This window comes from Hylobates moloch, unplaced genomic scaffold (genome assembly GCF_009828535.3).
Source record: "Hylobates moloch isolate HMO894 unplaced genomic scaffold, HMol_V3 SCAFFOLD_37, whole genome shotgun sequence".
Taxonomy (NCBI): Eukaryota; Metazoa; Chordata; class Mammalia; order Primates; family Hylobatidae; genus Hylobates; species Hylobates moloch.
The window spans coordinates 637907-665507 of NW_026652312.1; the positions used below are offsets into that span (position 1 = coordinate 637907).

General features: G+C 39.6%; 1 protein-coding gene across 2 annotated transcripts in view; it reads left to right on the forward strand.

Moving 5' to 3' along the window:
- The window catches only part of LOC116463456 (Golgi-associated kinase 1B-like), a 257888-nt gene that overhangs the window by 45469 nt on the left and 184818 nt on the right, over nucleotides 1-27601 (forward strand). For both annotated transcript variants that reach the window (XM_058434644.1, XM_058434649.1), the window contains exon 2: nucleotides 22087-22221. The gene's annotated coding sequence lies outside the window, so the exon portion shown is untranslated. The remainder of the gene's footprint in view (nucleotides 1-22086; nucleotides 22222-27601) is intronic.

Genomic DNA, 27601 nt, shown 5'->3' on the forward strand with positions numbered 1-27601 from the left:
TTGAGTAGCTGGGACTACAGGCGTATGCCACCATGCCCAGCTAATTTTTACTTTTGTCTTTGGTAGAGATGGGGGTCTCACCGTGTTGCCCAACCTGGTCTCAAACTCCTCACCTCAAGTGATCCTCCTGCCTTAGCTTCCCAAACTGCTGGGACTACAGGTGTGAACCTCCTCATTTTTATTCATGAAGAATTTGAGGCATACAAAACTAAAATAATTTGCCAAAGGTTATGCCTCTGGTGAGTGACAAAGCTGGAATTTGAACCTAGGCCTGTCTTCAGTCTATGTATATTATTCTTTACTAAGAATGCCCACCAGCAGCCCCTTTGGAGACTTGAAAAATCCACATGCCTGGTAATATCCTTTATGAACTGGGGCAGGGGGACAATTGTTAACACTTATATACAGACTATAGATTATATATTAATAAGGTAACAATATTAAATTTGCTGGTTTTAGTAATTGTACTGTGGTTATATAAGATAATCTACTTGTTTCCTAGGAAGTACGCATTTAAATATATCTCTCCATATCTAGATACTCAATATACATATAGAGATAGATAGGGAAAATAACACATGAGGCAAAATATAAACAATTGGTGACTCTGGGTGTGGCGCACTGTATTTTGTACAAATGCTGACAATAATATATTGCATCTCATAGTTCTTTTACTAAATAAGGGGTTTATTTATTCTGTCCTTGTGAGTGGGCATGTCTGTGGCACAAATTATGGTATATGACTTCCCAGGCTGATAATAAAAGGCAATATAGCTCCTGCCTGCTTCTTTAGCATGCTCACTCTTGGAACCCAGCCACTATGCTCAGAGGAAGCTCAAGCAGCCCTATAGGAACTTTCTTGGAGAGGTCCACATAGGAAGGAACTGAGGTCCATAGCTCTTGGCACTGGAGAACTGAGTCGATGACCAGCACTAATTTGCTAGCAATAGGAGGAGCTGTCTCAGAGTTAGATACTCCAAGCCCCAGTTAAGCCACTACACCCGCTGATGCTGCATGAAGTAGAGGTGAGCCTTCCTTCTGAGACATGCCCAAGTTGCAGATAGGTGACTAAGAAATAACTGTTGTTTGAGGGTGGAGCCAAGATGGCCGAATAGGAACAGCTCCAGTCTACAGCTCCCAGCATGAGTGACACAGAAGACAGGTGATTTCTGCATTTCCGTCTGAGGTACCGGGTTCATCTCACTAGGGAGTGCCAGATAGTGGGTGCAGGACAGTGGGTGCAGCGCACCATGCGCGAGCCAAAGCAGGGCGAGGCATTGCCTCACTCGGGAAGTGCAAGGGGTCAGGGAGATCCCTTTCCTAGTCAAAGAAAGGGGTGACAGATGGCACCTGGAAAATCAAGTCACTCCCACCTTAATACTGCACTTTTCCAACAGGCTTAAGAAACGGCACACCAGGAGATTATATCCCGCACCTGGCTCGGAGGGTCCTACGCCCACAGAGTCTTGCTGATTGCTAGCACAGCAGTCTGAGATCAAACTGCAAGGCGGCAGCCAGGCTGGGGGAGGGGCGCCTGCCATTGCCCAGGCTTGATTAGGTAAACAAAGCAGCCAGGAAGCTCGAACTGGTTGGAGCCCACCACAGCTCAAGGAGGCCTGCCTGCCTCTGTAGGCTCCACCTCTGGGGGCAGGGCACAGACAAACAAAAAGACAGCAGTAACCTCTGCAGACTTAAATGTCCCTGTCTGACAGCTTTGAAGAGAGTAGTGGTTCTCCCAGCACGCAGCTGGAGATCTGAGAATGGGCAGATTGCCTCCTCAAGTGGGTCCCTGACCCCCAAGCAGCCTAACTGGGAGGTACCCCCAAGTAGGGGCAGACTGACACCTCACACAGCCGGGTACTCCTCTGAGACAAAACTTCCAGAGGAATGATCAGGCAGCAGCATTTGCGGGTCGCCAATATCTGCTGTTCTACAGCCACCGCTATTCTGCAGCCACCACTGCTGATACCCAGGCAAACAAGGTCTGGAGTGGACCTCTAGCAAACTCCAACAGACCTGCAGCTGAGGGTCCTGTCTGGTAGAAGGAAAACTAGCAAACAGAAAGGACATCCACACCAAAAACCCATCTGTACGTCACCATCATCAAAGACCAAAAGTAGATAAAACCACAAAGATGGGGAAAAAACAAAGCAGAAAAACTGGAAACTCTAAAAAGCAGAGTGCCTCTCCACCTCCAAAGGAACGCAGCTCCTCACCAGCAATGGAACAAAGCTGGATGGAGAATGACTTCGATGAGTTGAGAGAAGAAGGCTTCAGACAATCAAACTACTCCGAGCTACAGGAGGAAATTCAAACCAATGGCAAAGAAGTTAAAAACTGTGAAAAAAAATTAGATGAATGGATACCTAGAATAACCAATGCAGAGAAGTCCTTAAAGGAGCTGATGGAGCTGAAAGCCAAGGCTTGAAAATTACGTGAAGAATGCAGAAGCCTCAGGAGCCAATGCGATCAACTGGAAGAAAGGGTATCAGTGATGGAAGACAAAGTGAATGAAATTAAGCGAGACGGGAGGTTTAGAGAAAAAAGAATAAAAAGAAATGAACAAAGCCTCCAAGAAATATGGGACTATGTGAAAAGACCAAATCTACGTCTGATTGGTGTACCTGAAAGTGAAGGGAGAATGGCACCAAGTTGGAAAACACTCTGCAGGATATTACCCAGGAGAACTTCCCCAATCTAGCAAGGCAGGCCAACATTCAGATTCAGGAAATACAGAGAACTCCACAAAGATAATCCTCGAGAAGAGCAACTCTAAGACACATAATTGTCAGATTGACCAAAGTTGAAATGAAGGAAAAAATGTTAAGGGCAGCCAGAGAGAAAGGTGGGGTTACCCACAAAGGGAAGCCCATCAGACTAACAGCAGATCTCTCGGCAGAAACTCCACAAGCCAGAAGAGAGTGGGGGCCAATATTCAACATTCTTAAAGAAAAGAATTTTCAACCTGGAATTTCATATCCAGCCAAACTAAGCTTCATAAGTGAAGGAGAAATAAAATACTTCACAGACAAGCAAATGCTGAGAGATTTTGTCACCACCAGGCCTGCCCTAAAAGAACTCCTGAAGGAAGCACTAAACATAGAAAGGAACAACCGGTACCAGCTACTGCAAAAACATGCCAAAATGTAAAGACCATCAAGGCTAGGAAGAAACTGCATCAACTAATGAGCAAAATAACCAGCTAACATCATAATGACAGGACCAAATTCACACATAACAATACTGACTTTAAATGTAAATGGGCTAAGTGCTCCAATTAAAAGACACAGACTGGCAAATTGGATAAAGAGTCAAGAACCATCAGCGTGCTGTATTCAGGAAACCCGTCTCACATGCAGAGACACACATAGGCTCAAAATAAAGGGATGAAGGAAGATCTACCAAGCAAATGGAAAACAAAAAAAGGCAGGGGTTGCAATCCTAGTCTCTGATAAAACAGACTTTAAACCAACAAAGATCAAAAGAGACAAAGAAGGCCATTACATACTGGTAAAGGGATCAATTCAGCAAGAAGAGCTAACTATCCTAAATATATATGCACCCAATACAGAGCATCCAGATTCATAAAGAAAGTCCTTAGAGACCTACAAAGAGACTTAGACTCCCACACAATAATAATGGGAGATTTTAACACCCCACTGCCAACATTAGACAGATCAACGAGACAGAAAGTTAACAAGGATATCCAGGAATTGAACTCAGCTCTGCACCAAGCAGACCTAATAGACATCTACAGAACTCTCCACCCCAAATCAACAGAATATACGTTTTTTTCAGCACCACACCACACCTATTCCAAAATTGACCACATAGTTGGAAGTAAAGCACTCCTCAGCAAATGTAAAAGAACAGAAATTATAACAAACTGTCTCTCAGACCACAGTGCAATCAAACTAGAACTCAGGATTAAGAAACTCACTCAAAACCACTCAACTGCATGGAAACTGAACAACCTGCTCCTGAATGACTACTGGGTACATAATGAAATGAAGGCAGAAATAAAGATGTTCTTTGAAACCAACGAGAACAAAGACACAACATACCAGAATCTCTGGGACACATTCAAAGCAGTGTGTAGAGGGAAATTTATAGCACTAAATGCCCACAAGAGAAAGCAGGAGAGATCCAAAATTGACACCCTAACATCACAATTAAAAGAACTAGAAAAGCAAGAGCAAACACATTCAAAAGCTAGCAGAAGGCTAGAAATAACTGAAATCAGAGCAGAACTGAAGGAAATAGAGACACAAAAAACCCTTCAAAAAATTAATGAATCCAGGAACTGGTTTTTTGTAAAGATCAACAAAATTGATAGACCGTTAGCAAGACTAATAAAGAAAAAAAGAGGAAGAATCAAATAGATGCAATAAAAAATGATAAAGGGGATATCACCACCGATCCCACAGAAATACAAACAACCATCAGAGAATACTACAAACACCTCTATGCAAATAAACTAGAAAATCTAGAAGAAATGGATAAATTCCTCGACACCTCCCAAGAGTAAACCAGGAAATGGATAAATTCCTCGACTCCTCCCAAGAGTAAACCCGGAAGGAGTTTAATCTCTGAATAGACCAATAACAGGCTCTGAAATTGTGGCAATAATCAGTAGCTTACCAACCAAAAAAAGTCCAGGACCAGATGGATTCACAGCCGAATTCTACCAGAGGTACAAGGAGGAGCTGGTACCATTCCTTCTGAAACTGTTCCAATGAATAGAAAAAGAAGGAATCCTCCCTAACTCATTTTATGAGGCCAGCATCATCCTGATACCAAAGCCTGGGAGAGACATAACCAAAAAAGAGAATTTCAGACCAATATCCTTGATGAACATTAACACAAAAATCCTCAATAAAATACTGGCAAACCGAATCCAGCAGCACATCAAAAAGCTTATCCACCATGATCAAGTGAGCTTCATCCCTGGGATGCATATGCAAATCAATAAATATAATCCAGCATATACACAGAACCAAAGACAAAAACCACATGATTATCTCAATAGACACAGAAAAGGCCTTTGACAAAATTCAACAACCCTTCATGCTAAAAACTCTCAATACATTAGGTATCGATGGGACATATCTCAAAATAATAAGAGCTATCCATGACAAACCCACAGCCAATATCATACTGGATGGGCAAAAACTGAAAGCATTCCCTTTGAAAACTGGCACAAGACAGGGATGCCCTCTCTCACCACTCCTATTCAACATAGTGTTGGAAGTTCTGGCCAGGGCAATCAGGCAGGAGAAGGAAATAAAGGGTATTCAATTAGGAAAAGAGGAAGTCAAATTGTCCTGTTTGCAGATGACATGGTTGTATATCTAGAAAACCCCATTGTCTCAGCCCAAAATCTCCTTAAGCTGATAAGCAACTTCAGCAAAGTCTCAGGATACAAAATCAATGTACAAAAATCACAAGCATTCTTATACACCAATAACAGACAAACAGAGAGTCAAATCATGAATGAATTCCCATTCACAGTTGCTTCAAGGAGAATAAAATACCTAGGAATCCAACTTACAAAGGATGTGAAGGACCTCTTCAAGGAGAACTACAAACCACTGCTCAATGAAATAAAAGAGGATACAAACAAATGGAAGAACATTCCATGCTCATGGGTTGGAAGAATCAATATCGTGAAAATGGCCATACTGCCCAAGGTAATTTATAGATTCAATGCTATCCCCATCAAGCTACCAATGACTTTCTTCACAGAATTGGAAAAAACTACTTTAAAGTTCATATGGAACCAAAAAAGAGCCTGCATCGCCAAGTCAATCCTAAGCCAAAAGAACAAAGCTGGAGGCATCATGCTACCCGACTTCAAACTACACTACAAGGCTACAGTAACCAAAACAGCATGGTACTGGTATCAAAACATAGATATAGATCAATGGAACAGAACAGAGCCCTCAGAAATAATGCCGCATATCTACAACCATCTGATCTTTGACAAACCTGACAAAAACAAGCAATGGGGAAAGGATTCCCTATTTAATAAATGGTGCTGGGAAAACTGGCTAGCCATATGTAGAAAGCTGCAACTGGATCCCTTCCTTACAACTTATACAAAAATTAATTCAAGATGGGTTACAGACTTACATGTGAGACATAAAACCATAAAAACCCTAGAAGAAAACCTAGGCAATCCATTCAGGACATAGGCATGGGCAAGGACTTCATGTCTAAAACACCAAAAGCAATGGCAACAAAAGCCAAAATTGACAAATGGGATCTAATTAAACTAAAGAGCTTCTGCACAGCAAAAGAAACTACCCTCAGAGTGAACAGGCAACCTACAAAATGGGAGAAAGTTTTCGGAACCTACTCATCTGACAAAGCGCTAATATCCAGAATCTACAGTGAACTCCAACAAATTTACGAGAAAAAACAAATAACCCTATCAAAAATTGGGCGAAGGATATGAACAGACACCTCTGAAAAGAAGACATTTATGGAGCCAAAAAACATATGCAAAAATGGTCATCATCACTGGCCATGAGAGAAATGCAAATCAAAACCACAATGAGATACCATCTCACACCAGTTAGAATGGCCATCATTAAAAAGTCAGAAAACAACAGGTGCTGGAGAGGATGTGGAGAAATAGGAACACTTTTACACTGTTGGTGGGACTGTAAACTAGTTCAACCATTGTGGAAGTCAGTGTGGCGATTCCTCAGGGATCTAGAACTAGAAATACCATTTGACCTAGCAATCCCATTACTGGGTATATACCCAAAAATTTATAAATCATGCTGCTATAAAGACACATGCACACGTATGTTTATTGTGGTACTATTCACAATAGCAAAGACTTGGAACCAACCCAAATGCCCAACAACGATAGACTGGATTAAGAAAATGTGGCACATATACACCATGGAATAGTATGCAGCCATAAAAAATGATGAGTTCATGTCCTTTGTAGGGGCATGGATGAAGCTGGAAACCATCATTCTCAGCAAACTATTGCAAGGACAAAAAACCAAACACCACATGTTCTCACTCATAGGTGGGAATTGAACAATGAGAACACATGGACACAGGAAGAGGAACATCACACTCTGGGGACTGTTGTGGGGTGGGGGGAGGGGGGAGAGATAGCATTAGGAGATATACCTAATGCTAAATGACGAGTTAATGGGTGCAGCACACCAACATGGCACATGGATACATATGTAACGAACCTTCACATTGTGCACATGTACCCTAAAACTTAAAGTATAAAAATAATAAAATAAAATTTAAAAAAAGAGAAATAACTGTTGTTATTTTAAGTCACTAAGTTTTGGGTGTTTATTATGCAGCAATAGATAACCACAACTCTGAATAAAATTAACCTGGCCGTTCTTTGTAATATTCATTCATGCAGCTTTCTTGTAAGTTTGAGATTTTGTCAAAATGAAAAGTTTAAAAAAGTCATGCCCGGAACCTGTCTTCAGAAATCTTAGTGCATGTGGGTATGTATAGTTTGCTTGTTTTGTTGAGATGGAGTTTTGCTCTTGTCACCCAGGCTGGAGTGCAATGGCACGATCTTGGTTCACTGCAGCCTCCATCTCCCAGGTTCAAGCAATTCTCCTGCCTCAGCTTCCCAAGTAGCTGGGATTACAGGCGCCTGCCACCACACCCAGCCAATTTTTGTATTTTTAGTAGAGGTGGGGTTTCAGTATGTTGTCTAGGCTGGTCTCGAACTCCTGACCTCAGGTGATCTGCCCCCTGTCAGCTTCCCAAAGTGCTGGGATTACAGGCATGAGCCCATGTCCAGCCAGGTGTGTGTATTTTAAATGAACAAACCAAACCAAGACTTCTCAGGAGATTCTGATATATACCTTCAATTACAAATCACCAGTCTAGTTGAAGAAAAGCAAATTGATGACTTTTTTTTTTTTTTTTTTTGAGACGGAGTCTCGCTCTGTCGCCCAGGCTGGAGTGCAGTGGCGCAATCTCGGCTCACTGCAAGCTCCGTCTCCCGGGTTCACGCCATTCTCCTGCCTCAGCCTCTCCAAGTAGCTGGGACTACAGGCGTCTGCCACCACGCCCGGCTAATTTTTTGTATTTTTAGTAGAGACAGGGTTTCACCGTGGTCTCGATCACCTGACCTCGTGATCCACCCGCCTTGGCCTCCCAAAGTGCTGGGATTACAAGCGTGAGCCACCGCACCCGGCCGATGACTTTTAAAAATTATTTGTTTTCAATATTATGTCAAACGAAGTTATTCTAAAGTATTGTAAAAAAGTTAATAAATTAAAAAGAATATATAGATGGCTGAATATTTTCTTAATGATTACCTAAAGCCAATTTTTTAAATGTGATATTGTTTACATTAAAGTTTGAAGTCATTCTACTTGGGTTTTTAGTTTTTTTCTAGACTAGGCCTTTTCTTGCCTGACTGCCGTGTTTAATAGATGTTAACTATCATATATTGTTTTTTGATTAAAGTTTTCACATGTTTTCTATTATGTGCAGATTCAGCTTCAAGTCTTTTTCAGTAATTTTATGGTCCTCACTCCTCTATATGGTTTCTTCCTACCTTTTCAGTTTCATGTCTTGCCACTTATTCTTCTGAATTTAATGCTTCATTTCTACTAAACTACCTATATTTCAGAATACACTATGCTATCTCCACACTCCTGTGTCCTCTCTCTCTATTTATGTCCTGCCAACTTCGCAATTTCCAATTAATGTTGCAAGTCTTAATACAAATACCATCTTCTATGTGTAGCTGTTAAGAAGTTTATGCAGCCCTTTGAACTTATCTCCATTACAGCAATTATAATATTAATTTAACATTCCACACATGTTTACTGAGTACATATTGCATGTCTGCCAGTGTTTTAGGCAGTGGGGATGGGGAACTAAATAAAACATATCAACAATTTCTGCCCTTGAGGAGCCTAATTGTATTGCAATTGTTAATATACCCTCTGTCTCTCCACTGGAGGGTATACAACTTGAGAGCAGGGTCTCTGTCTTAATTATTTTTGTATCGCCTGCACCAAGCAGTGTCTGGCCCACAGCAGAAACAGGATGGTTTTTCATTATTTAGTGAATAACCTTGTAATAGTATCCAAAGGAAAATCCTTGTTTCACGTTTTCCCTGTAATATGAAGTAATTAAATAATCCAATGATCTTGTGTCCTAAACCAATCGTTACATTTTTTCTTTCTTTCTTAGAATTTTTATTATTTTATCGCTTTTCCTGAGTAACTCAGGCATCACGCTGTTATTTCTAGGAAGAAATGTAACTTCTAAGCAGAGATAGTCCCAGGAAAATTGTGAGGAAGATTTTATTTTGCCTGCCTTCAAACTCTCTTCTATCCCAGGCAAGCGCCCTTTCAAAGACTGTATATCTTTTCCTCTATAACCTAACTTCCTTGTAGGGAAGGCTCTGATATCATCATATCAGGCTATTATTGACACCTCAGAAAGAATGTGTGAATATATGAAATTATATCAACTTTTCCACTAGAATTTGTTTTGACCCTAGTGGACAAATGGAAAGCTATGATTCTATTAAGAGAACTTCAACTACTGGATATACATTCTTAGTGATTAGAATTCTCCCTACCTCCCTGAAATCACAAAAGGTAAATGCTCAGTGCATATGCTTATGACTTGTTATTTGTTTTTAGTGGTTACCCTGGGAAATTTCAAATATGAGTTGGTGGTACTTAAAAAATAAAGAACTGAAAACGTATGTACCATTCCAACCCTGAAACACACAGTCATACACACAAGGAGATTAGAGGTTTGCATAGAGTCAGTTTGGAGCCATTTGAGGAGAGAGGCCGGGCAGTGGCCATGGAAATAGTTACTATAAATGCTCACTTTCTAGGAAGACATACCCAGATTTGATTTGCTGAAATGATTCTGAATACCTTTCAAATAGAAAGAGTCTTTCTTTGGACAAAGCCACTGTAAGTTTATTGTTTCAAAATTTTAGACTGTAATGTTTCTATCCAGGACAGAATTACTTGAAGAAAATGGTCATAAAGTCCTTTCAGTTCTCTCATTTACTAATGCAGTTTAGCCATCAAATCTACTAAACTGTAGCTTACAGACAAAAACCATTTTAGCGCTTCTATCATATAAAACAATAGATATGAGAATCCTGCCTGTGGAGCTCTTGATACTATTGTATTTCATTTTTGTGTTGGGAATTTTTTATCTTTTGGGTTTTCTGTGTTTTATTATAAACAAGTACACTGACTTCAAATATTGGAAAGTGTGTAACCACACATTTTTATCTGGGCTTAGTGGATGCAGTCATGCTGAGAAAGTTGAGATGATGCCTGGAATTGATTCACTCAGTGCAACGGTCAGATATTCCTTGTTATTACAAGGAGGGGATTATTTCCTTATCCTGTGACTTTAAAAAGAATTGTAAATAAGCATTTAATATTCAATTATTCATTCAACTATTATGTATTGAGCACATACTGTGTATCTAGTAGACACTGAGTTGGCCTCTGGATATTCAATGGTAAACAAAAGTCTTTTCCCTCATGGAGCTTATGTAAAAAAAGAAGCATGTATTATAAAAACTCTCACAAATAAACACATAACGTAAAAGCTGTGAAAAAATACAAGCATAAGACATGATTCTAGTGGAAGATTCTTATAATGGGATTGTATGAATACAATCAAGGAAACCTCTTGCTTAAAATCCCCAGATGACTTCTTGTTACATCTTAAATCAAGTTCCAAGCACTTACCAACACGTACAAGGTCCTCAATGGTTTTGTTGCCTCTGTCTGTCCAGTCTCGATTCTCTACCACCTTCTCCCTTGCTTCACACCCTACCCACATTGTCTTCTTTCTATTCCTCGATAGTTTAAGCTTGTTTCTGCTTTAGGGCCTGTGCACTTGTGGTTCCCTTTGCTTGGAATGTTCTACTGGAGCTTTTTAGAGTTGGCTTCTTGGCAGTTAAGCCTGAGCTCAATAGCCTGTCTTCAGAAAAGGCCTTCCCTTACTATTCAATTTAAATAGCCTATTACTTCCATCTGTCTTTCTGCCATCACATTATCTGTCTGCTTGTCTTCATAGACCTTAGAGCTATTTGATATTCTTTTTCTGTGCATGTTCATTTGTTTACTTATTTATTTTTTCTCTCTCTCAATGGAAAGTAGCCCCCTCGAGACCAAGTTTAAGACTAAAACACTGAACCCAGAGACTAGAATAGTGTTTGGCATGTGAACAATTCTATTACTCTATCTAGAATGATCTGTGAGTCATGCATGCTAAATGTAGCCAAACCCAGTCCAGTGTTTTCTTCAAGTTTTTCTTCCAGCTTGAATAAATAATCAAGTAGAGGACTCAGCCTCTGAAATATGTCTATTAAGAAATTTCTTGGCTAATCACATGCACACATTTCAAGAAGATGACATTTAGTATAGAGTCATAGAAAAAACAATCTTGAAAACAAGCAGCAGAGTTATAGCTTAGTTGAAACACATATTCAAATTGCATTTTTGAAGATAACACATATTCTCTAAAACATCTGTAAGTGGCCCATGTTCAAATTTTAGTGTTTTCCCCAGAATGGAGAAAAGAGTTACTTCAAAGCTTCTTTTAGGATAGAGAAAAACACAAGAAAAATTCCTGGTGTTCCACTCTCAGTCAGGGCATAATTTTGTCTCTAAAAGACTAAATGGGAGAAATCTCAAGATGGCTGACTAGATGCAGCTGGGAAGCGCAGTTCTCACAGCGAAAGATGGGGATTTTGACTAAAACAACAACATTTGAACAGATCTTTGGAGACAAAATGCTGAATGTGGATGGAGATAAGATGCAGTTGATGAGGCTGAAGAGGGAGAAGCTGGGAAGCTCTCATAGGGTACCTGGACACTGGGGCTGGTTTCTGGCCCTAAATGGCTCCTGGGGAAGGGGCGAGTAAAGGGACTAGGGGACTGCTCACTCTCACCCTGGTCCTCTGAGATCCTAGCTGCAGGCAACCCCATGCCACCCATGGACATTTGAGCTGGCAGGGGATCTTCCCAGAGATTAGATAGAGATGGAGCTCCAGCAGGTGCAGACCTGGGGACCTTTGTGCACAAGACTGCTCTGGGGGAACCCAGCCATAAACACCCATCCCCCAGGGCTCTCAGTCTCCCTCTGAGAGGCTCTGGCACCAGCCAACTGCTGGGGAAAAAGCAGGGCCTGCTTCCTCACAGGACTAGGTCACGCCTGTCCTGTGGGCCCACCTGCCCACCAGCCCTTCTGAGGGTCCCTGCCTGGCTGCCCCATAAGAGTGTGTACACAGTGGAGCCTCCACTGCCCATCCTGAGTGTTTGTTCCACCTGAGTGTGTTTCAGCTGTCTGGGAGGGCTTTGGATCCCACAACACATCTGGAACCCAACCCTGAGGTTCCGGAGGGAGCCATGACCAGGTCCTGGTGACTTGGGGCTGTGGCCTGCATTTTGGAAGTGCCAAGCCAAGATGTATGCTCAGCACTTGAGTGGGGAGAAGCCTACCCTCTCAGAAAATTGAGACTGGTGAGTTGTATGGCTTTGCAGTCTGGTATGGGTCCTAGGCGTGCCTCCTTCCACAGGACTGGTCCAGTAAGAGGGTGGCCCATTCCCCTATTGGACCTAGCCTTAAGGGAGCAACACAGCTGGAAACACCTAACAACACAACAAAAATTGCAGGCACTGTGCCAGTGATTGGAAGTGGCTCCTCACTGCTCAGGAGCAAGTCTGATGAGGGGGTCACCTCTTTCCCCTCCCACTGCAGAGCACAGCTTCAAATGTGAGGATACACAAAGGAGTCACATGGCTTAGGAAGAGCCTGTCTGTGCTCCTTGCTCTCAAGTGCCATCTACTGAATGACAGCCCAAAAACCACACCACCAAAAAACATTTTGCTAATTTTCCTTCCCGTGAAACTAAGGACAAGAATTCAACAACAAAGACCTTGTATGTAGCCTTAGTCCTCTGAAAACTTCCAGAAACAAAACCAACTGACTAAACTCAACTTATACCACAGTTAAAGGAGCGCCAACCCTCCAAGTTGAAAAAGAATCAGCACAAGAACTCTGGCAATTCAAAAAGCCAGAGTGTCCCCTTACCACCAAAGGAGTCCACTATCTCCCCAACAATGGTTCTTAACTAGTTTGAAATGTCTGAAATGACAGACACGGAATTCAGAATCTGGGTAACAAGGAAGCTCATTAAGATCCAGGAAAAAGTTGAAACTCAATCCAAGGAAGCCAAACAATCCAGTAAAATAATTCAAGAGCTGAAAGACAAAATAGCCATTTTAAGAATGACCCAAACTGAACTTGAGCTGAAAAATTCACTGCAAGAATTTTTTTAGTACAATCAGAAATATTAACAACAAAATAGACCAATCTCAGAAAATAATCTCAGGGTTTGAAGACTGGTTCTAATAAATTTAGACAAAAATTAGGATAAAATAATTGAGAAAAATGAAAAAACCTCAGAAATATGGGATTATGTAAACAGACCAAACCCATGGCTCATTGGCTTTACTGAGACAGAATAAACAACTTAGAGAATATATTTGAGGAAATAGTCTACAAAAATTTCCCTAATCTCACCAGAGAGGTTGAAATTAACATGCAGAAACTACAAAGAACCTCAGTCAGATTCTATATAAATGACTATTCTCAAGGCACATCATCATCAGATTCAGCAAAGTCAATATCAAAAAACAAAACAAGGCCGGGCACGGTGGCTCACGCTTGTAATCCTAGCACTTTGGGAGGCCGAGGCGGGTGGATCACGAGGTCAGGAGATCGAGACCATGGTGAAACCCCGTCTCTACTAAAAATACAAAAAATTAGCCAGGCGTGGTCGCGGGCACCTGTAGTCCCAGCTACTCGGAGAGGCTGAGGCAGGAGAATGGCGTGAACCCGGGAGGCGGAGCTTGCAGTGAGCTGAGATTGCGCCACTGCACTCCAGCCTGGGCAACAGAGCAAGACTCCATCTCAAAAAACAAAACAAAACAAAACAAAGAAGCCTTAAAATCAGCTAGGGAAAAGGGGCAGGACTTACAGAAGGAACCCCGTTGGTTTAGCAGCAGACCTATCAGCAGAAACTTTACAAGCTGGAGGAGATTGGGGGCCTATTTTCAGCATCGTTAAAGAAAAGAAATTCCAACCAAGAATTTCATATCCTGCCAAACTAAGCTTCATAAGTGAAGGAGACATAAAAATCCTTCTCAGACAAGCAAATGCTGATGGAATATTTTTCAGCTAGAACAGCCTTGCAAGACATCCTTAAGGGAGTGCTAAACATGGAATTGAAAGAATAACACCTGCTACCCCAGAAAACACATTTAAGCACATAGCTCACAGGCACTATAAAGTAACTACACGATCAAGTCTACATAACAACCAGATGATGATAGTATCAAAATCACACACTAGTATTAACCTAGAATGTAAATGGGCTAAACTCCCCACTTAAAAGACACAGAATGGCAAGTTGGATAAAAAGACAAGATCCAATGATCTGTTATCTTCAAGAAACCCATTTCACATGTAATAACACCCACAGGCTCAAATTTAAAGGATGGAAAAAAAATCTACCATGCAAATGGAAAACAAAAAAGAGCAAGAGTTACTACCCTTGTATCAGATAAAACAGACTTTAAGCCAATAAAAATTAAGAAGGACAATGAAGGGCATTACATAATGATAAAGGCTACAATCCAACAAGAAGCCTTAATTAACTGAAATATGTACACACCCAACATTAAAGCACCCAGATTGATAAAACAAGTTTTTCCTGGCATACAAAAAGACTTAGAAAAGCCACACAATAATAGTGGGAGACTTCAACACCCCACTGACCGCATTAGATCACTGAGGCAGAGAACTAACAAATACTGTACTTAAACTTGACACTTGATCAATTGGATCTAACAGACATTTACAGAACACCCAACAACCACAGAATATATATTATTCTCATTTGCACATGGAAAATATTCTAAGATCAACCACATGCTTGGTCATAAAGCAAGTCTCAATACATTCAGAAAACTCAAAATTATACCAAGCACATTCTTGGATCACAGCGCAATAAAAACAGATATCAATATCAAGATCCCTCAAAACTACAAAAATACATGGAAATTAATTTACTCCTGAATAATTCCTGGGTGAACATCAAATTTAAGGCAGAAATAAAAAAAATTATTTGAGATTAATGAAAATGGGGATGCAACTTACCAAAATCTCTGGGATGCAGCCAAAGCAGTGCTATAAGGAAAGTTTATAACCCTAAGTGCCTTCATCAAGAAGTTAGAAAGATATCAAATTAGCAATCTAACTTTGCACCTAAAGGAGGTAGAAAAAAGAGAACAAACCAACCTCAAAACTAGCAGAAGAAAAGAAATAACTATAATTAGAGAAGAGCTTAATGAAATTGAGATGCCAAAATTCATACAAAAGATTAATGAAACCAAGAGTTGGTTCTCCAAAAAAAAAAAAAAAAAATAAGATTGATAAACCCCTAGCTAGATTAACAAAGAAAACAGAGAAGATACAAATAAACACAATCAGAAATGACAAAAGCAGTATTACAACTGACCTCACAGAAATACAAAAGGTCCTCAGAGACTACTGTGAACAATAATATGCACACAAATTAGAATATCTGGAGGAAATGGACAAATTCCTAGAGGCACACAATCTCCCAAGATTGAATCAGGAAGAGATTGAAACCCTAAATAGACCGTCATCAACTTCTGAAACTGAACTGGTAATAAAGAATCTACCAACCAAAAAGACCCCTGCACCAGATGGATTCACAGCCAAATTCTACTAAAAGTACAAAGAAAAACTGATACCAATCTTACTAAAACTATTCCAAAAAATTGAGGTGGAGGACTCCTTCCCAACTCATTCTGTGAGGCTACTATTATCCTGACACCAAAACCAGGCAGAGATCCAACCAAAAAAAAACAAAAAAACAAACAAACAAAACTACAGCGTATATTATTGATGAACATAGATGCAAAAGTCCTCAACAAAATAGTAGGAAACCAAATTTAGCAGCACACCAAACAGTTAATATATCATGTTCAAGTAGGCTTTATTGATGGGATGCAAGGCAAGTTCAACATACATGATTCAATAAATGTGATTCACTACATAAACATAATTAAAAGCAAAAACCATATGATCATCTCAATAGATGCAGAAAAAGCTTTTGCTAAAATGCAACATTGATTCCTGATGTAAAAAAAAAAAAAAACAGTAACAGAAAAGACATTGAAAGAACATACCTCAAAATAATAAGAGCCATCTATGACAAACCCACAGCCAACATCATACTGAATGGGCAAAAGCTCCAACGATTCCACTTGAGAACTGGGACAAGACAAGAATGCCCACTCTGACAACTTCTATTCAACATAGTATTGGAAGTCCTAGCCAGAGCAATAGGGCAAGAGAAATAAATGGCATCCAAATAGGAAAAGAAGAAGTCAAACTACCTCGTTTGTGGTGATGACATGATTCTATACCTAGAAAATCCTCAAGACTCAGCCAAAAGTGTCCTAAAACTGATAATTGATTTTAGTAAGATTTCAGGGTACAAAATTAATGTACAAAAATCAGTAGCATTTCTATACAACAACAATGTCCAGGCTGTAAGTGAAATCAAGAACACAATCCTACTTACAATAATCACAAAGAAAATGGAATACCTAAGAATACAGCTAATGAATGAGGTGAAAGATCTCAACAAGGAGAACTACAAAACATGCTGAAAGAAATCATAGACAACACAAATAAATGGAAAAACATTCTGTGCTCATGGATTGGACAAATCAATATTTTTAAAATGGCCATACTGCCCAAAGCAGTATTATTTAATGCTATTACAGATTTAATGCTATTCCTATCAAACTACCAAGGCCATTCTTCACATAATTAGGAACAACTATTCTAAAATTCATATGGAACCAAAAAAGAGCCCAAAGCAATCCTAAGCAAAAAGAACAAAGCTGGAGATATCATACTACCCAGCTTCAAACTATACTATAAGTCTACATTAACCAAAACAGCATGATACTAGTACAAAAACAGACACATAGACCAATGGAACAGAATAGAAAATTCAGAAATAAAGCTGCACACCTATAACCATATGACCTTTGACAAAGCCAACAAAAACAAGTAATGAGGAAAGGACTCCCTACTCAATAAATGGTGCTAGGATAACTGGTTAGTTATAGGCAGAAGATTGACAATGGACCCCTACATTTCACCATATACAAAAATTACCTCAAAATGGATCAAAGATTTAAATGTAAGACTTCAAACTATAAAAATCCTAGAAAACTCAGACTTGAAGTGGCAAATCAAAAAAAAAAAAGAAAAAGGAAAAGAAAATTTCTAGAAGACAAATTAGAAAATACTCTTTCTGACATTGGTCTTGGCAAATAATTTTTGTCTAAGTCCCCAAAAGCAATTGTAACAAAATCAGAAATAGACAAATAGGACCTAATCAAACTAAACAGCTTCTGCACAGCAAAATAAATGATCAACAGAATAAACAAAATAACATGGGAGAAGTTATTGGCAAACTATGCATCCAACAAAGGCCTAATATCCAGAATCTATAGGGAACTTAAATCAATAAGCAAAAAATAACCTCATTAAAAACAGGCAAAGATGTATGGCGTTATTTCTGAAGCCTCTGTTCTGTTCCATTGGTCTGTATATCTGTTTTGGTACCAGTACCATGCTGTTTTGGTTACTGTAGCCTTGTAGTATAGTTTGAAGTCAGGTAGCATGATGCTTCCAGCTTTGTTCTTTTTGCTTAGTATTGTCTTGGCTATACGAGCTCTTTTTTGGTTTCATATAAAATGTAAGGTATTTTTTTTTTAATTCTGTGAAGAAAGTCAATGGTAGCTTGATGGGGATAGCATTGAATCTATAAATCACTTTGGGCAGTATGGCCATTGTCATGACATTGATTCTTCCTATCCATGAGCATGGAATGTTTTTCCATTTGTTTGTGTCTTCTCTTATTTCCTTGAGCAGTGGTTTGTAGTTCTCCTTGAAGACGTCCTTCATATCCCTTGTAAGTTGTATTCCTAGGTATTTTATCCTCTTTGTAGCAATTGTGAATGGGAGTTTGCTCATGATTTGGCTCTCTGTTTGTCTATTATTTGTGTATAGGAATGCTTGTGATTTTTGCACATTGATTTTGTATCCTGAGACTTTGCTGAAGTTGCTTATCAGCTTAAGGAGATTTTGGGCTGAGATGATGGGGTTTTCTAAATATACAATCATGTCATCTACAAACAGAGGCAATATGACTTCCTCTCTTCCTATTTGAATATGCTTTATTTCTTTCTTTTGCCTGATTGCCGTGGCCAGAACTTCCAATACTATGTTGAATAGGAGTGGTGAGAGAGGGCATCCTTGTCTTCTGCTAGTTTTCAAAGGGAATGCTTCCAGGTTTGCCCATTCAGTATGATATTGGCTGTGGGTTTGTCATAAATAGCTCTTATTATTTTGAGATACGTTCCATCAATACCTAGTTTATTGAGAGTTTTTAGCATGAAGGGCTGTTGAATTTTATCGAAGGCCTTTTCTGCATCTATTGAGATAATCGTGGTTTTTGTCATTGGTTCTGTTTATGTGATGAATTATGATCTTTGACAAACTTGACAAAAAGAAGCAATGGGGAAAGGATTCCCTATTTAATAAATGGTGCTGGGAAAACTGGCTAGCCATATGCAGAAAACTGAAACTGGACCCCTTCCTTACACCTTATACACAAATTAATTCAAGATGGATTAAAGACATAAACATAAGACCTAATACCACAAAAACCCTAGAGGAAAACCTAGGCAATACCATTCAGGACATAGGCATGGGCAAAGTCTTCATGACTAAAACACCGAAAGCAATGGCAACAAAAGCCAAAATTCACAAATGGGATCTAATTAAACTAAAGAGCTTCTGCACAGCAAAGAAACTATCATCAGAGTGAATAAGCAACCTACAGAATGGGAGAAAATTTTTGCAACCTATCCATGTGACAAAGGGCTGATATCCAGAATCTACAAAGAACATAAACAGATTTACAAGGAAAAAAACAACCCCATCAAAAACTGGTCAAAGGATATGAACAGATACTTCTTAAAAAAAGACATTTATGTGGCCAACAAACACATGAGAAAATCTCATCATCACTGGTCATCAGAGAAATGCAAATCAAAACCACAATGAGATACCATCTCATGTCAGTTAGAATGGTAATCACTAAAAAGTCAGGAAACAACAGATGCTGGAGAGGATGTGGAGAAATAGGACCACTTTTACACTGTTGGTGGGAGTATAAATTAGTTCAACCATTATGGAAGACAGTGTGGTGATTCCTCAAGGATCTAGAACCAGAAATACCATTTGACCCAGTGATCCCATTACTGGGCATATACCCAAAGGATTATAAATCATTTTATAAAGACACATGCACAAGTATGTTTATTGCAGCACTATTCACAATAGTAAAGACTTGGAACCAACCCAAATGCCCATCAATCATAGACTGGATAAAGAAAATGTGGCACATATACACTGTGGAATACTGTGCAACAATGAAAAAGGATGAGTTCATGTCCTTTGCAGGGACTTGGATGAAGCTGGAAACCATCATTCTTAGCAAACTAACAGAAGAACAGAAAACCAAACACCACATGTTCTCACTCATAAATGGGAGTTGAACAATGAGAACACATGGACACAGGGAGGGGAACATCACACACTGGGGCCTGTCACTGGGTGGGGGTCTAGGGGAGGGATAGCATTAGGAGAAATATCTAATGTAGATGATGGGTTGATGGGTGCAGCAAACCACCATGGCACGTGTATACCTATGTAACAAACCTGCACATTCTGCACATGTATCCCAGAAGTTAAAAGTGTAATAAAAAAAAAAAACGACAAGGAACATGAACAGACACTTTTCAAAAGAAGGCATACAAATGGCCAACCAACATATGAAAAAATGCTTCACATCACTAATCATCACAGAAATGCAAATCAAAAACACAATGAGATGCCATCTCATACCAGTCAGAATGGCTATTATTAAAAAGTAAAAAAGAAAAAATCATATTTTGGGAGGCTACAGAGAAAAGAGAATGCTTATACACTGTTGGTGGGAATGTAAATTAGCGCAGCCACTGCGGAAAGCAATCTGGAGATTTCCAAAGAACTTAAAGCAGAGCTACAATTTGACCCAGTGATCCTATTACTGGGTATATACTCAAAGGAAAATAAGTCATTCTACCAAAAGAACACAATCATATGTTGTACTATTCACAATAGCAAAGATATGGAATCAACTTAGGTGCACATAAATGGGTAGATTGGATAAAGATAATGTGGCACATATATACTGGGGAATACTACACAGCCATAAAAAAGAACAAAATTGGCTGGGCGCAGGTGGCTCACGCCTGTAATCCTAGCACTTTGGGAGGCCGAGGTGGGCAGATCACGAGGTCAGGAGATCGGGACCACCCTGGCTAACACAGTGAAACCCTGTCTCTACTAAAAATACAAAAAAAATTAGCCATGCATGGTGGTGGGCACCTGTAGTCCCAGCTATTCGGGAGGCTGAGGCAGGAGAATGGCATGAACCTGGGAGGCACAGCTTGCAGTGAGCCAAAATCATGCCACTGCACTCCAGCCTGGGTGACAGAGCGAGACTCCGTCTCAAAAAAAAAAAAAAGAACAACAAAAAAATAACAAAATTGTACCCTTTGCAGCAATATAGATGCAGCTGGAGGTCATTATCCTGAGCAAACTAATGCAGGAACAGAAAAGCAAATACCACATATTCTCACTTCCAAGTGAGCCAAACACTGAGCACACATAGGCATGTGCTCAGTGCAACAATGGACACTGCAGACAACTAGAGGCAGGAAGGAGGGATGGGAGAGTGGGTTGAGAAACTGCCTATTGGGTACAAATCCTGGCATTATACAATATATTCATGTAATAAACCTGCACATGTACTCTTTGTATCTAAAATAAAAGTTGAAATTTTTAAAAAAGATTACTTAATTCTTTAGGTAACAGTTAATATGAAGCAAAACAAAAATACTGTCATTTTACTTTCCAAGGCATTTGTGTTGGTGGTTTTCTTAATTTAGTATTTTATAAAGAGTGCTAAACCATATTTGTTAATATTTTTATTGAATGTCAGCAGATCCGCAGTAGATCTGTAACTGGTCGGTGTCAATACAAAGAAAATAATTTTGGAACAGTTATCTTCTGTTCCTTGTGTGTGCTAATAGCTTTATTTCATCTTAGTATGGCAGTTTTAGAATATTAGAAAAGAGATAATTGACTGTTACAAAGAATACATAACACTTCGTCAGAATAGAAAATGAGAAGGGAAACCCTCTATAATTCAAAACCTTAGTACTGTATTAACTTGCTGCACACATATGACTAAGTGGTAGAAGGAACTCTCAGGACCATGATGGTCTAACTTATTTACTCTTTCTCTTTTTTGAAGGGGAGAGTAATAATGACCACTTGATATCATGTGGAAGAAAACCTTCCACTGGCCCCCTTCCTTGGGTTTCTATACCTTAGAGAGTTCTCTGCCCATCTGTGATGGCCATACTTCTCAGCTTCAGACAACGTAATGCCAGGGGAGAATCTCAGTGGAGTCCCATTAAGCACCCAGTGGCCCTGCAATTGGCACCTTCATTCATCACATTCTGTGGTTGCCTGCTTTGTCTTGATCAGCTGCCATTGTGAGACTGGGAAGACAAGGTTCTGTGGCGATGAAGCAGCTTTGCATAGGGCCACTTTTGTGTTGACTGAGGAGGATGGAGAGGAGGATGAGATAAAGTGCTGAAATATGAAAAGATGCTGAAGCAATTCTCCATGAGAAATATATTTTCAAGTTATTAGAGATTCCAGCAACTGGGCTTATTTGCATTCGCTTTTTATTTACCAAAGACCTTGGTTATATAATAAAAAGAAATTATTTTATATACCAAAATAGCATATCTGCATTCTAACTGCAAATCTGTTTGATATTGACAGATATATTTTAACCTCCTCTTGCAAGTAAGATTGTACCAGTAACAACTGAGGGCATATTAATGGGAAGTGAGGTGTAATGGATTCTCTCTCCATCTTCTCTGGGTAGCATCCATCTCCTCCCTGCAAAGTGACAAGGTAAGGTCATCTTAAACAGTGCCTTATTGCAAATAATTTCGTTTCATTAAATTACCAGAGAGATTCTGAAACTGCTTTTTGTTTCTTCTTTAGTGTATGGAAAACAAATCAATGTCAGAATACTTTTTGTTGCTATGACAGACTGAGCAGATGTGAGAAATCCTTCTCAATTTCAACATATAAATTTAGAAAGAAAATATAACAACAAAAGCAACAAACCCTGAAATATATACTTGAACTCCCCAAAAAAGGGGAATCATTGGAAAATAAATGAAGAGGAAATTAAAACTCAGGGCAATGAATAACATGGGATGTAAGGGCCTGACAAGGCAATAAGGATTAGTAGTGGGCACTATGTCTGCAGGTAAACAACATGAAGGAACACATGACTTGAACTAGTCAGGTAAAGCAATAAATGGTAGAGTTTGCATAAATGTTGCAGGCACAAAAATATCTGACAGACCATAGGAGTAACAACTAGGCAACATATAAAAGAGTAGGTAAGTCTGAAAACAAACTAAAGAGGAAACTTTAAGAATAGTAAAATTTACAGAAACTGAAGTTTTAACAATGCGACTAAAAGATTAATCAGAAGAAATCAATGAATAATAATTACTGAATTGGAAGATTAAAGAGAAAAACACCAAGAGATAAATCAGAGATGAAAAATATGAAACATGCATAGAGAATAAAATAAAAGAATTCCGTTGATAAATGCTGATAAAATTCCAGGGAAAAAGAAAAAAAAAGAATTAGGTCAAGGGAGGTGCTAACAGAGATAATGGCTCAGACCATCCCAGAACTGAAGATGGGTCTCAGGTTGAAGGAGTATATCAAGACCTAATGGGAAAAGCAAAAATAAATTATACCTAGAAAACCCAAAGCAACATTGCAGAATATCAAACAAACAAACAAATCAAAACAAAATTTAGTTTAAACCAGACAGAAAAAAACAGAGAACATATACAGGCATGAAAGTTAGACTGGCAGCTGATTTCTCAGTAGCTATACTGAATATTACAAAACAGTGAAATAGTAGTTTCTATGTTCTGAAGCAAAATCACTATCAACCTATAATTCTATGCAGCTAAACTATAACCTGAGAATTAAGGTAAAATTAAGATATTTTTTGGTCATATGAAGACTAAGAGGATATGTTTCAGAGGCATAAGTCACATTAATATAGGTGTTAGCCTCTTGTTGGTGCTAATATCTTTGTTTGCAAGTTTTAATATTGAGAGATGCTGAATAACAAGAGTGGATGGAGATGTATTTGGTGGACTGGGGCTGACCATCCATTTCTCTGTCCTTCTGGTGTGACTTGCTGAATGAGAACTGTGTAGCATCATAAAACCACGGTTCCCAGGCTCCTTGCAGTGAAATTCCAGCATGATTCAGAAACAATCAGATGTGCTCATTGCAGGATCAGGATATGCTGGTTTTGCTCCTTTTGGCAAGCAAAGTTATAGAACATTCTTCCTCTTTCTGGAATTTTGGCAGAGGCCTCAGGGACCATGTGCTACTTTTTCATGCATAATGAAAGGCAGGGTGGAGAGCATCTTTTTTTTTTTTTTTTTTAGTGTAGATTGGAACAATTTGGCTTAGATCTTGAGACACTGATAGCAGAATTACAGTGATTTTCTGATTATGGTGGTTCCTAGTGTATGGTCCTTTCCTTATTGTAGTGACAAATTATAGCTATGAAAGGGTGGTTCTGAAACAAGTGACTTCCTGGTTATAGAAGAGGTAGCCACTTTTTGTAACCCAGTTCTGAAGTGTGGCCATAAAATATGCTGCAATGCCTTGCCCAGATTCCTTTCATTTGGCCAGTACGCCCATGCCCCAGGGCCTATTAGTGTTGGCTACTAACAGCTCATAACTGCTCTTCCTCTCTGAAGAAATGCCCTGAGATGATGGTATGCAGATCACCTGGAAAGTTATGCACCATCCTCCAGGGACAGCCTTCAGCCAATGTCTGAATGATAAGAGGGTATAAAAAGCCAGTCTTCTTATCTCAAGGGTAGCCGACTCTGTGGGGGTGACTTGTGCTTAGAGCTCTCTTGTAAGATCAGGTTGAAAACAGTCTCCAGCTGAAACTTTATTTTCACTTCATTTGTGTTTCCCTCCCCTAAGCTGCTTTCTTTCCTCTCCTTCTCCACTCCCTGAATAAATTTTGAACAAGAATCCTTTTCTCAGGCTCTGCTTCTAGGGAACCACATCTTGGATAGTTGTGCCAGGAGTGGGCCTATGAAACAGACCATAAGGGTAGCATTTGACTTCTCTCAGCTGGATTGCAAAAAGGATCCAGTTACTGGTGGTAGGTGGAATATTAATAGTGACTAGCATGTTGGACGAGTAAGATTGCTAAGACTTTCCCCTGTAGTGAGCTGGGATGGGATACAGATGAAAGAAGATACACAAGACAGTATAATTTCTTGAGCATTTGAGAAGATTGGGGAAATCATAACTATAAGGACTATGGAGTTGGATGTCTGCTGCTAATCGCAAATGATTTGTTGAAAAGAGAAAATAACAGCCTTACATATATTAACAACTTAAAGTTTAGAGTGACATTCAAAGGACCTTTTTTTTTTGAGATGGAGTCTCGCTGTCACCCAGGCTGGAATGCAGTGGCGCGATCTCGGCTCACTGCAAGCTCTACCTCCCAGGTTCACACCATTCTCCTGCCTCAGCCTCCTGAGTAGCTGGGACTACAGGCGCCCACCACCACGCCCGGCTAATTTTTGTATTTTTAGTAGAGACGGGGTTTCACCGTGTTAGCCAGGATGGTCTCGATCTCCTGACCTCGTGATCTGCCCACCTCGGCCTCCCGAAGTGCTGGGATTACAGGCGTGAGCCACCGCGCCAGGCCAGGACCTTTTTGAAAGTATTTCATGAAACTCTCATCTCCCACAGCCAGAGGGCCAACAGAGCTGATGATTTAGGCCCAGGACTTAATTGTAGAAGTGGAAGAGGCTTCAAGGGAGGCTGAATTTTCAGTGTTGGTAAGTCTCCCATGCTGAAGTGAGGACACTGCCAGGAGAGGAGTGGAACCCTGAAACTTGAGACCTAAGGTGATGCATTTGAGAACTTTGAATCCAGCTTCCCTTGAATCTTTTGCAGAGTGGTTCATTCTCTCATGTTCCAGAATAGAAGTCTCAAAAACAATGCTTGTCAAAAAGCAATCTGCCCTCATATTCATCACTGACCAACAAAACCATAGCAAGTCAAATCTCAGCTTATCTTGATGAGGGATGTGATGGGACTGTCAAAGGAGGAAATATTGTAGGACAAAGGAACTGCAGAACATGGTTACCTTGTGTTGGATGAGACTGTCTCGAGGGCTCCTGCTAAACCAAGGAAAGTTTGTCAATAGGGAGCATTCTATGTGACACAGTTTTTAACACTCAGGCATGAGCAGTGGTAATACTTTCTAGATTGGCACCCAGAAGCCTGGAAGGTATGACCTGCAATCAAAGAAGAGGCAAAGAGCTGTTGTGGCCAATTGAGAAGGAAGGGATAGGTTCAGAGAATTGGGAATGCTAATATTTTCCTAAGGAAGACCTAGAGGACATTCTGCTCACCAAGTCAGTAAGAATCTACTGTGAAATGGGACATGAGGATCGTTGGTTACATCAGTAATGGCTGTTTTCTCTGTTAGAGAGAATGGCTGGAGCTGTTATAGAAAGAACTAAGCTCCTGACTCGCAACGCAAATGGTAGAATTCTAGAATAGCAGAGGATAGGCACTAAACCATCAGATGCAATGAGGAGCACCTGAAATATATTTTAGTATTCTCTTGATAATTACTGAGTACAGTAGGAAAAGGGAAAATCACAAGTCACACTTGTCTATTAAAATGCAAAAATATTAAACAAATATTAATACATCGAATCTAGCAATATATATATAAATCAATGTGTGTGTATGTATGTGTACATATACATATGCACAACAAATTGAGCTTATTCCCCAAGAAGGTGTTTAACACTAGAAAATTAATGTAATTTGCCACAATAAAAGAATAAAAAAGTAAAATCATGTCATTATTTGTGATACAGAAAAAAAATTTATAAAATACAAGAAGTATTTAAGATTAAAAAGGAACAGCAAAACCTCAAACAAAAATCAAGTACAAAGTGAAATTCCTTGATCTGTTAAAGGTAAACACCATAAATAATGGTGACATATCGAAAGCATTCCTTTTAACAACAGGAAAAAGGCAACAGTAACTGCTAACGTCACTTTGTTTAACATTTCCCTGGAATTTCTATTCAGTGCAATAAAAAAAAAAACGGGTTAAAAATAAAAAATATTATGTACTGATGATATGTGTGTGTAGTTAGAAAATCCCAAAGATTTGTAGCTCTATTTTAGAAGTTATGAGCTGGTCAATTTTCTTGGATGCAAAATAAATGTACCAAAAGCAATTGCATTTCTATATAGCAGCAACAAACAGGTGGTAAAGGTAAAAAATACGGCTCAATACAAACGTAGAAAGAAAGTGTAAGCAATCATAGGGAGGTCTGAAAACTTCCAGACACAGCCCTAGGGTTCTTTTTCAGTTGCACAGCTTATGTCAGCTTCAGATAATCAATCACCAAGATATGCACAGGCTATCCTAGTTTTAGGGGAGCCCAGGAAAAAAATACGTAGAGAGGGCCGGGCGCGGTGGCTCACGCTTGTAATCCCAGCACTTTGGGAGGCCGAGGCGGGCGGATCACGAGGTCAGGAGATCGAGACCACGGTGAAACCCTGTCTCTACTAAAAATACAAAAAAAAATTAGCCGGGCGTGGTGGCGGGCGCCTGTAGTCCCAGCTACTCGGAGAGGCTGAGGCAGGAGAATGGCGTGAACCCGGGAGGCGGAGCTTGGAGGGAGCCGGGATCGCCCCACTCCCCCCCACCTGGGTTGTAAGAGAACACCTCCTCTTCATAAAAAAAAAAAAAAAAAAAATGTAGAGAGGTCTTTCATATACTCTGAGCCACACAGCTAAAGCCAGGCTGTAAAATTGGTCAAACTAGGTGCAAACCAGTAATTTATATATTTTTAAACTAAGTAAGCAAGTTAGTACAGAGTCCTTCCAAAAGAGTTTCAGATTTTAAACAGCATAATATAAATCGTTAACTAGTATACCTAATCCTACTTTGGCCAAGGGTCATACCAGACTTCCATGCATCCCTGCAGATAAGCATAGTGCTGTTTCAGTACAGCTGCAAGATAACCCTATTTTCACCAAGTGTTACATCTATTTTATATGAAAACATCTGAAACAAAAGTTACACATTAACCTTTGTTCATTCTGCATGTTGGATAGAGAAATATTTATTACAGTACTCTCTGAGCTTGCCTGTATTTTTTTGTTTGGTTTGGTTTGGTTT